This window comes from Cavia porcellus, unplaced genomic scaffold (genome assembly GCF_034190915.1).
Source record: "Cavia porcellus strain 051 isolate PalLab524CR breed Dunkin Hartley unplaced genomic scaffold, mCavPor4.1 scaffold_27, whole genome shotgun sequence".
Taxonomy (NCBI): Eukaryota; Metazoa; Chordata; class Mammalia; order Rodentia; family Caviidae; genus Cavia; species Cavia porcellus.
In genome coordinates, this window is record NW_026947510.1 from 15793102 (window position 1) to 15803894 (window position 10793).

General features: G+C 47.4%; 1 long non-coding RNA gene across 1 annotated transcript; it reads left to right on the plus strand.

The window, feature by feature from the left end:
• Positions 1–4931: 4931 nt before the first annotated feature.
• LOC134473498 (uncharacterized) lies at positions 4932–9920 on the plus strand. Its single transcript, XR_010043746.1, has 3 exons — positions 4932–5347; positions 8404–8586; positions 9008–9920. It is a non-coding gene; the product is annotated as an uncharacterized LOC134473498 (long non-coding RNA).
• Positions 9921–10793: the final 873 nt, after the last annotated feature.

Below are 10793 nucleotides of genomic sequence, written 5' to 3' on the forward strand. Positions count from 1 at the left end.
CATCCTCTTCTTTTGTCGGGTTTCTTTGACTATGTCCTTCTCTGCAGGAAGAAAATGTCCTAGAGTTGACAAGTCAGTAGCCTACATTGTGTCCAAAAGATTAGTCAAAATGAATGACCAATAATTCGTTAAGTTAATACCAGGTTAATAGCTTTTTGGCATCCTTTGAAATTGATCAATTTTAAATATTAAGTTGGAATTGAAAGATCATGAGAAATTGTTAATAGAATATGTATATATATGAAAAAACCATGCAAATACATCTGCATTTTTATGCAAAAGTATTTTAAATAAAAGATTTGATGTTTTCCATGCAAACATGGATTACATTAAGTGTATGCAGTGGTCAACGCCATACATTTTTTTTTTTTTTTTTTTTTTTTGTCCTTTTTGTGACAGGGTCTCACTATGCAGATCAGGCTGACCTTGAGCTCACTTTGTAGCCCAGGCTGGTCTTGAACTCACAAGGATCCTCCTACCTCAGCCTCCCATGTGCTGGGATTACAGGCGTGAGCCACCATGCCCGGCAAAGCCATACAATTGTAACTTACAATCTTTGCATCTCCTTGTATATAAGTTGTGCCTCAATTAAAAATAAAAATAATCATGACTCTCAAGGCAAAAACAAAAAAAACAAGGAGTGTGAGAAGCTGTCATTGCACGTCTGAGGAGTAAACATAATGAGATATCTCAGATAGAATCCAAGAGTAAAAAAGGGCAAGTGCAAAATGAATGAAATCCAAATGCAGTATGACGTCTATTAATAGTAATGTGTTAATATTAGCTCATTCATTGTGACAAATGGACCACACTAATGTAGTTAATCCCAGCTAACAATAGTATTAGCAAGAGGTAAGACTGGGGGTGGTAGTCTAAAAGTATTCTAAAATTTTAAAAAGCTTATTTAGAAAATAGAAACGTGGGATAGGAAGGAAGATGATTGTGTACCAGGTACTCTAGACACCGAAGGGAGGTCAAGGTAATAAACATTAAAACATAAGCGTGCATTCTGTTTCAAGTACTAGGTGCAAAGTAGCCAGAGAGAGTGTTGTTGTTGTTGTTTTTAATCCGATGGGCATTGGTACTGACTAGCTTACCCTTCTATCCGTTTACTTTCTCTTAATAAAACAGTTCAGACTTTACATTATATTTCATGCGGGCTAACGTTAAATAGGGGTTGTACACAAGGAAATGGCAAGGAACTAAATAAACAGCACAGATTTTTGGTACACGCATGATCCTCATTGTAAATGATTTCAAATCCACGATTCCCTCCTGCTTAAGTGTACCAGCACAAACCACACACACATTATTTATATACAAAAATTTCATTCTCTGCCTGCCGAAACGTTTTCTTCCCGGGCGCGTGTGTATACAGAGGTGTAAAAGTGGCTTACAATGCCCGGTGCCTCTTTGTTAAATACGCCTTCACGCTATACCCTGCAGTCGTCGTGACTGAGCCCTTTGCTGCACGGGAATCTTCCTCAGCATTTCCTGGAGTCCCTGAGCCGCAGGGACCAGCCCACCCCAGAAGCAGCGCCCGGGCGGCTGCAGGGCGCAGGGGTGCCGCACACCTCGGGAGGCAGCAGCCCCTGCCTTTGTGCAGCTCCATCCAGAGCTGCGTCCGCAGGACGCTCCTGGGGCGACAGGTCAACATTTCAGGAGGGAGGCTGATGGAGAGGCCCGGAGCCAGCGTGGACAACGAAGGCCAGGAGCGGAAGGAGCAGGCTGCCTGCCGCGGCCGCCACGCCGAACACTCGGTCCCGCGCACCTCCAGCCACCCGGGCTCTGCGCCGCGTCGCCATGGGAACCAAAGCGCTCGCGGCGGGGGCAGGGACCGAACGCGGGGCACGCGGTGCAGGGCCTGCGTGGCGGGAGCCCCCTCGCCCGTCCCGGGCGTCCGCGGCGCCCTGTGACCCCATCTGCGGGAGGACGCGGCCGGCGCCGTCGTCTCGGAGGAGCGAGTTCGAGGCCGGGTGCATTTCCCGCGGGTGCATTTCCCGGCCTGCAGGAAAAGGACCGTCACCGGCCCTCGCTCGGCCGTTTCCCCAAGGCGCCGTTTGTGCCCGAAGCCCGACACCTTTTCGGGTGTTAATAAACATCCAGACTCGGCGGCGCCTGCACCCCGGGCCGTGCAGCTGGCACCCGGAGAAGCGCGGGCGACGGCCCCGCTGCTCTCGCCGAGCTTTCTCCTCCCCGGTCATCGCGCAGCCCCGAGCGCGGGCGTGCGGGTCCGCTCCGGGCTATAAATATGTATACACCTCCCGCCCCGACTCCGGGCTCCATTATCTGCGCTTAATTGAAGCGCAACTGGAACCCCAGCCTCCTGCCACCAGACATCCCGGGGCCGGACCGCTGCGACTCTGGCCCGGAGGCTCCCTCTGCGCAAAGTCGCTCTTTGTGCTCCAAACCCTCTTTGTGCCCGCCTCTACGAGTCACCACCGGTCCGGAGCCGCGGGGCAGCGTGGTCTCCCGGGTGGGTTGCCCGCGCCCGCGCTCGCGCTCTCGGGTCCCCCCCGCTCTTCCCACCGCGAGCGGCCTGCGTCTCCATCCCTCGCTCCAAGTACTCCAGCCACAGAGCAGCAGCGCCCAGGGGGCTGGCAGGTCGGGGTGGCCCGAAGGCACCTGCGGCTCCTGCGTGCTGGCCAAGGCCTGCGCAGCGCAGCTGGGCTCCTCGTGCCGAGCAGCTCGGCCCGCGCGCCCAGCCTGCCCGGTACCCTGCTTCCTCGGGTCTTCGCCCCGCACCGCTGCGGCCAGCTCACCGCTGCAGGGTGCAGACGCTCCTCTGGGGCTGGCGCCTGGGTGGGAGTCTGGGGCCTCTGCAGTCGCCTGCCATCCACTGTGTAGCTCCGGGACGCCCAGCTGGCAGCGTCCCTTGCAGGCCTTCCTGGCACCGTGCGCGCGGTCCGGCCCTGGAAAGCCCAGCGTCGCTGGTCCAGGGACCGCGGCAGACGCGGGAGCCAGGTGGGGAGACTCGCCCGGCTCTCTGTTCGCCCTATTCCAGTTCCAGGCCGGGCGGATGGCTGAGGCGCACTCCCTGGAGTAGCAACTGAAGACAGCGGCTTCCAGAAAAAAGTTCAAATTGCAGAATGAGGATGTAGATAAAACACCCATATTAGTCAAATTAGCACACCTTCTATTTCAATTTAAAACGCAGACCTGTTTCAGAGTCCCAGTCCAATAAAAGTTATGTGTTCAGCAACTTGAAATGTCACCAATCGGTTGGTAGTTAGAGTTTGATGAACGCTGTCTACCAAAATGACAAAAAAGAAATCCACTTTAGGTACTTCAAGACTGTAGCAACTGTAGATAAGGCTTCAGGGGCAAGGTCTGCTTTTCTCCTGGCCACATCAAAAGTCTGCTCTATCGGGTGGGCTCAAGCCTCTGCTAGCCCACAGTTAGCTGAAGGCCATTTGCTGGCAGGGAGCGGTTGTTTTGGTGGTTGGGCAAGAAGTCAGAAGAACCAGAGAACCAGGCAGCTTTGGGTTTTCCCAGCCTCCAGGTCAGGGAGTGGAGAGAGAGAGGGGCAGGAGGAGCTGAATAGGGACAGAAGAGCGAGACAATGGGTGACAGCTGTGGACCTCTGGGCAGGCCAGCGTGATCTGGGCAGTATTAAAGTCTAGGGAGCTACAATTAGAAATTGTGGGGTTGTCATCCTCAACAGACACCCTGCATTGAATCCGGCCCCAGAACTCCCTCTGCTGTGGTGGGCAGTGGGCGGTGGGCAGAGGCTCCCGTGGTGGGAGCTGGGCAGCCACAAAAGCCTCTTATGGCTTAGGAGAGCGGAGATTAGCATCTGGAAATCTACTGGAGAGATTCTCACTTAGATTGTCCTGTAAACTCTCTTATCCAGACCAAGAAGGGTTCTACAAGATGGAGGCAAAGATTATTTCTTTTATCTTTCTCAGTTTTTCTGAAATTGGTTTTTATTTGTATAAATCACTTCTTATTTTTGATGAGAATCTCATGTTACCCAGGCAAATCTCAAATTCATAATCCTCCTGCCTCAGCCTTCAGAGTGGCTAGGGAGTCTCTTGGCAATGTATCTGGTTTACAGATAGGTCTTTAAAAGTGACTCTTTTCTAATAATAGTCTTGAGTTCTTTCCCTGTTTTCTCTCTGCTCTCTCTTATACTCTCCCACGACACATGCGAATCTGCCCAGTTTGTATTTCACGTTACACTTTTTACATAGCTTGATAAAGATCAAAGTCATGTACCAACTTGTCTCTCTGAAACCCTGTGCGTGCCTTGTCTTACCTGACAGTAAAAGTCTAAATGCTGTTTTTAAATTCTGTCAGCTCAGCCGCCCTCGACCCTCTTGAGAGAATGCAATGTTACAACAGGGCCTAGAAAACTGTTGTCTGTGGCTGGCTGGCTGGGTCAGGTTTTGAGGGGCTTGGAGAAGGAGCAGGTGAGAGCTCGGATGAGTGATCTCCTCAGCCCTGTGCTGCACTGGGCAGCAGAACATCACAGCAATAGGCTGTCCACTGTCACAGGGCTGCAGCTCGGCCAGCTTGGGCCTTATGGCTCACACGTATAGAAGCAGAAGCTGAGAACCAGAGAGATGCGGTGAGCGACTTTGGCCATCTGTAGAGTGCAGCAGTCGTGTCTGTCCTGGGCTCTTGTCACTGTTCTAGTCACTTTGCACTGAGCAGGAGACCCTGTCAGTCTTTGGAGCCATTGTTTTGCTGGGGAATTCTTACTGCATCTCCAGAAGCGTGCACAGCACAGCACTGCAAAGCCCAATGGGCATGAGATCCCCTAGGGAACCCGGGTGCAGCACAGGCTGTGGAGCCAGACACAGGCAGGAGCCAGGTCGATCCACAGGACCAGACCCCCAGCTGGAGGATTTTGTGCATAAGCAGGAGACCTCTTATCTTTTCAATTTTTATTTATTTTTGGGTGGTGCCAGGGGCTGAACCCAGACCTCAGCACTCTAAGCACATGTTTTCTCACTGAGCTTCACCAGAAATCCTGTACCCTAGTGAAGAGAGCAGCGGGACAGGCATCACTTCTGGCTCTGTGATACTGATGGGTGCCGTCCCTCCCTTCCCTCTCTCTGTGTTTCACCCGACTGACTGTACCCAGGCCCAGACAACTGGCCTTGCTAGCAAGGCTGCCCACGGACTGCGACACTTTTGTTTTCCCTTAGAAGCTGCAGGGTGTGACATTTATTAGTCTAGCCAGTCAGCCCTCTCAGACCTGCAACACCTACTATATTTTATAGAGCACAGCAGTGCAGATGCACCCGCCACTGTGGTCAGTCGTGAAAACCAGCACTCCTCCACACCTCATACCTGGCCCAGGGCCTGGCGGGAGGCGCCCGGGACCTGAAACAATCAGACAGTGAGTCTGTCTCCTTTTTGCTTGCGTTTTTATATTTGTTAGACTTGTTCCTGTCCTCTGCCTGTTGGCACTGAAAGTTCCAGAAAGAGGTAGGTAGGTGTATAGGAAGTGAGAAGACGATTTTCTTTGCAGGTAGGGCAGGCCTAATGGGCATTTAGGGAACTGAAGATTTTTATAAACTACTTATAAATGTGTGACAAATGAGTGCTCAGCTGTCTTTCACCAAAGCTTCGAGGCCAGTCGGTAGCAACAGCTGATGTTAATAAACATTAACCATGTACGTGGTCCTGTGTGAAGCATCTGATGCATGCAACTCATTTCATCTTCGTGGAAACCTTGTAGGGTGATTACTCTGCCTACATTATTTTCTTTTACTATATTTTGCTTTATTTTTGAGACAGGGTTTCTCTATGAAGTTCAGGCTGGCCTTCTACTCATTTCATAGCCCAGACTGGTCTCAAACTCTTGGCAACCCTCCTGCCTCAGCCTGCTGAGTGCTGGGATTACAGGTGTGTGCCAGCATGCCTGGCCTATTCATTCATTTTAAAGGAAATTGAAATGTTAAAGATTTTCTATAGCAATGCTGATAGGCAGCTAAGTCAGGATTTGACTAAATTTTGTACCAGTATATTTGAATGATCTCTTTTTTATATATATAATAATTCTTGACTTTTATAACTGATTAAAATACAGTCCTGAGATTAGCCTTGTTAACACTTTTGTAGGCTCTATTAAAGAATAGTTTCATGATTTAAATGACTGCTTTTGCAGCATTACTAGATAATTTGGTAGTAATTTAATTAAACTATTATTTACCAAAGCTTCTTGAGCTTGATAATTATGATATTAATTAGGGGGTAAACTATCTCCATTCTAACAAGTTATGCTCAAGCTTGGTTGGAATAGGACACTTCTTTTTTGGCATTTTTTACTACTGACATTAAGGTACTTAACTAAAACTATGTAAACAAGCTTAGAAAGACTTTAAATATAATAACTTTAAATTTACTAATAACATATTTCTTTTAACAGGAACAAGATAAATATCTCTGCTTTTTAAAAAATGTGTTTATTTGTAAAAATATTTTAAAACAAAGAATAGAAATAATTTATCTTGCAGGTCAACAGAGTAATCAGAAAGGATAAATTTTGTTGCCAACTCAGATTTAGTTTTTGTGCATACATTTTAGCCAAATGGAAAAGAAAAATACCTCTGTAATCTTCTCCATAGTTTGCCAGATAGCCTGTGGGACCCGCATGATTGTTCTATCTTCATTATAAAGGTTTTTCAGGAGGTGGGGACTGGAAATACCACTTTCTTCAGATTAAAGACATAATCTTTAACCATATGCCCTAAAGTTGTGCATTTTAGCATATATGCAACGTGCACATACACTGAATCTTTAAAGCCCATTCACGGAGGGTTTTTACACACCTCTGCCTTACCTTGCTCATGGGTGGTTACCCTGCCAAGAGGACACCCTCTGTCCAGAAGGAGCCTTATTAGAAGGGGCTTCTCTCACTCGCCGAGTTCTCACTGTCTCCCCCACATACGCTTGTACCCTGTTTTATAAAGAATTGAGTCTAGATCTTCTGGGTTTTCAGGACCCACCAGAGTCACACTAGTACTGGGCACGGAGAGTAGGGCAGCGCCCTGCTTTTCCTCTAACAGCGCAGAAGAACATGCACTTTGGCCATCTTGCAAGTTTTGGTGTTGTAATAGGCAGAGGAGAAACCCAAGCATAAGAAGCTGGACAAATACACTGTTTTCACATCAGGGCCTGGTCTTTGTGAGGGGGGGGGGCAATTAGGGCCCCACTTTGTAACATTCTGATCACTTTGTCTTTTCATTCTTCCTTCCAACAAGAGGCAGCAGGTGGAGGGCCCTTGTTTTAACTGCTGTCAACTTTTACCAAAGCTGTGCAGCCACACAGGGATTATGCACTCTTGGAGCACCTGAGGAGCTCCCTGAGGGGTTTGGAGGTGCAGTTGTAACCACAGAAATGAGTTTTACTTCCAGTCGATGCTAAGAAGTTGGTCAAAGCACACAGTAGCTTCAGAGATCAGGATCTTCTTGATCCGCGAAGTTAACGCAATCCGTGTGGTGTCCAGAGTGCGGAGCAGCCTGTGCTGAGCCAGCTTACCGCGTGCTCTCTCCCCAGGCCCGGGCGTCCTGGCGCGCTGTGCTGTACTTTAATCCATTTATCCTTCGGCCTTACTGCTTCAATGCCAACATCTTTCCAGATATTTCTCTCTTTAACATGTTTCAACAGGTTGACCCTGCGCCCAGGGCTTGACATGGCTCTTTGAAATCTCAACATTTGTGGACGTAACCTTGCTTCAAAAGCCCTCTTTTGGGAAAGAGGAGTTGAGCAATTGTTTTCTGTTGGGTGATGGATCTTTCTTTCTAAGCAGGCAGATTTATTTTAAACAGTCGTGTGTTTCCATTCCTAAAGCTTCACCTGGCTGCTTTCCAACGTGGGGCAGAAGATGAGAAACCCTCACTGGAGGAAAACAAATTTGAATGCAGAGTCACTATATGTTGTACCAAATAGAATCATTCTTGCATTTCCTTGATTACATTTTATGTTCGCACATTTATGGAAGCCCTCACTAGGAATTCTTTGTAATTTTTTTAAAAAGACACTATTTGCTTATCATTTCTGAGGTCAAATAGATAGATATGAGCATTTTCTGTTACAAATTTCCCTCAAAACAATAAAGCTCAAGTGTCAGTGGTCTATAAAATGAAACCCATATTGATTTCATAGATGGTAGCTTTTAAATGAAGTGAAAGGACCTTTGTGTAATTAATTCAGTCATTCATTTAGTAATAATTTATTATGTTCCTGTCGCATGCCCTCGCTGGAAGAAATGTCTGCCTATCACTTGTGCCTGTTAAACCAGAGGAATCAAACTACACAACAATGACTGTCATCTATTTGAACACTTTCCACATGCCAGGCACTATGTTAAAGACCCTACACACGTTGCTTTAGGTAATCTTCTCAACAGTCTGTCCAAGTAGAGGTTATTAACTTCATTCTAAACTTCAGGAAGCTGAGCCTCCCGGGGTTTATCATCGCCAACTGGAGGACAAGGGATCCAGGGCTGACCCCACTTGGCCTCATTCCAGGTTTGGGCCTGGAATCACTCAAAGCTCCTGACAAGTCTTCCTCTGAAATAAAGCTGGGATTGGAATCAAGATAAGAAGGTGGAATCTGGGGAACTCAAGAAAGGTAGGAACTGAAGTTACTCTGTGGAATTTATGGCCAGTTTGATTGTGGCTGCTGATTCATTGTCTACATTTTATTAACACTATCTTGTTTTGGCTGGTTTACTTATAAAGCCATCATTCTAATTTTAAGTGATGGTGAATTTATTGCTCTTCTAATCACCAGTCTGAGCTGCTCTATATGACCTTGCAGCTGCTCAGAGCATGGTTACATCTGACCTCTCCTCCCTGACCTCCCCGGTTATGCTGTCCTCTCCCTTCCTGGACTTGTGGGCACAATCATTATCACGCTCATTGCACATTGCTCCTTGCCATTTTTACCATTTTTATCTTGATGAAGAAGGCAGGTCTCTCAGGTGTGCCTCTTTCCTATCCGGGTTGCTGCCCCTCCCCTCGTGTGTCTAACAGGTATTTGCTAATTACAGGACCCTGCTTATGCCTTTGGACAATCACAGCAGTATACAAGGACCTGGAGTTTAGGAACGTGTTAAGTTCTCTTGCAATGGCAAGGCCTTGGCAGGTGGAGAGGCTCTATTGGAACTCACTGCCAGTCTGCTAACCTTCAAAAAGGAGAAAAATGAAGTCCGAGGTTCATAAAAACCGGGGATGTGTTTTACATGGAAAAAGAACTAGAAATTTACTGTCAAGTTCCAGATGCCAAGGAAGCATGAAAGTTACGGTTTAACTTCTTTAACAAACCTGTTCCCAGCAGCTAGAAGGCAGAGACTCTCAGAAAGACCCCGAGTCACTTTGGAAACATGAAGCTGCCTGACACGCAGTAGCACCCAGCCCAGGTCCTCTCAGAAGACTGGGAGAGGGGTGCATGGTGAAGTCTCTGAAGCAGCTTGTGTTATTTGAGTTATAAAAATTCCCCTTGTTCTGAGGCTGTGCATATTTTCTTTCTTTCTTTCTTTTTTTTTTTTTATCGGTACCAGGGATCGAACTCAGGACTGCCTGCTTGCAGGCGCTTATGCCGCTGAGCTAAATCCCCAGCCCCGGCTGTGCATATTTTCACCTATGAAAATGAACACTTGTCATGGGAGTTTTTCACAGGAAGTGAAATATATTTGAAAATCAACTTTAATGATATCATTTCACAATAACAAGGCTTTGCTGATGGCAGGTGTGTGTGAGTCAGGGCAGACACACCTTTGTCTGTAAAAAGACTCTCTAAGTGTGATCCTGACTGTAATGTACCACTGTTTCATCATGTGATGGGGAAGAAAGAAATACCATAGTAAAAATAGGCTGAAGTATTTGTAGTCCAATGGTCAACTTGTAACATCCAGCTAAAGTGAATCAGCGTGGTACTGGGTGGAGGCCCCATCTGAGAATTGTTGCCAGGAGAACTGGAGGGGAAGATGGTGTGTTGTTGATTCTCTCGGAAAAGCTTGTCACACTGGTTTTCCTGATATGAATACGGTTGTTCTTATCATCGGAGTAGCTCGGGACCTCACCGTCACTGAGAATGGCTGTGAATCTCTTTGGAGAGCCCTGGTCTTTACTTTGAGCGTGGCTTGCTGGCTCCAGTACAGATGCCTCAGTCTGCTGGTACAGACCTTTTATTTTGCTGGCACAGACTTTCTAGCTTCCACCACTGGCTGTTGGGCCTTCGAAGTGCAGATCTTTGATACAGACTTGCATGAGACATTGTTGTGGGCTCTGGGCCTCCAGCTGGACTCATGGAGGACATTGTCATGGCTATAGGTCTTCAGCTGGACCCATCAGGTCAGGACACTGCCGTGGAACCCAGGCCCTTGGGTGGACTTTTTGAATCTCTAGTGCATGGACAGATCTGCACTCTTCTGACTCTTCTGTATTTGACTCTTGGGGTGAATGTTACTGAATTGTGTCCTGTATTAAATCTATCCCCTTGCAAACCCTCAATACAACAGTATTCCATGAGACTGATGAAGAACTGAGGGGGAAAGGAAAGCAGTGAACTCATGAAAAGAAATGCTGAAGGAAATTAATGAAGTGTGCACCTAATAACAAACAATTATCAGGCACCTGCTGTTTGCTCAGCACAGCGGCAGGTGTTAGGGAGGCAGTAAAAGGAGACAAAGCTGCTGCCCCAGGTGACTGTGGTGGAGGTATCAGGTCTCCGGTCAGTATTGTAAGTGGAGTTTATTGAATTCACTTCCAGAATATCAGCTTCACTCATTCTCAGTTCATGACATCGCACAGTTAAAATCACACACCACTACAAGG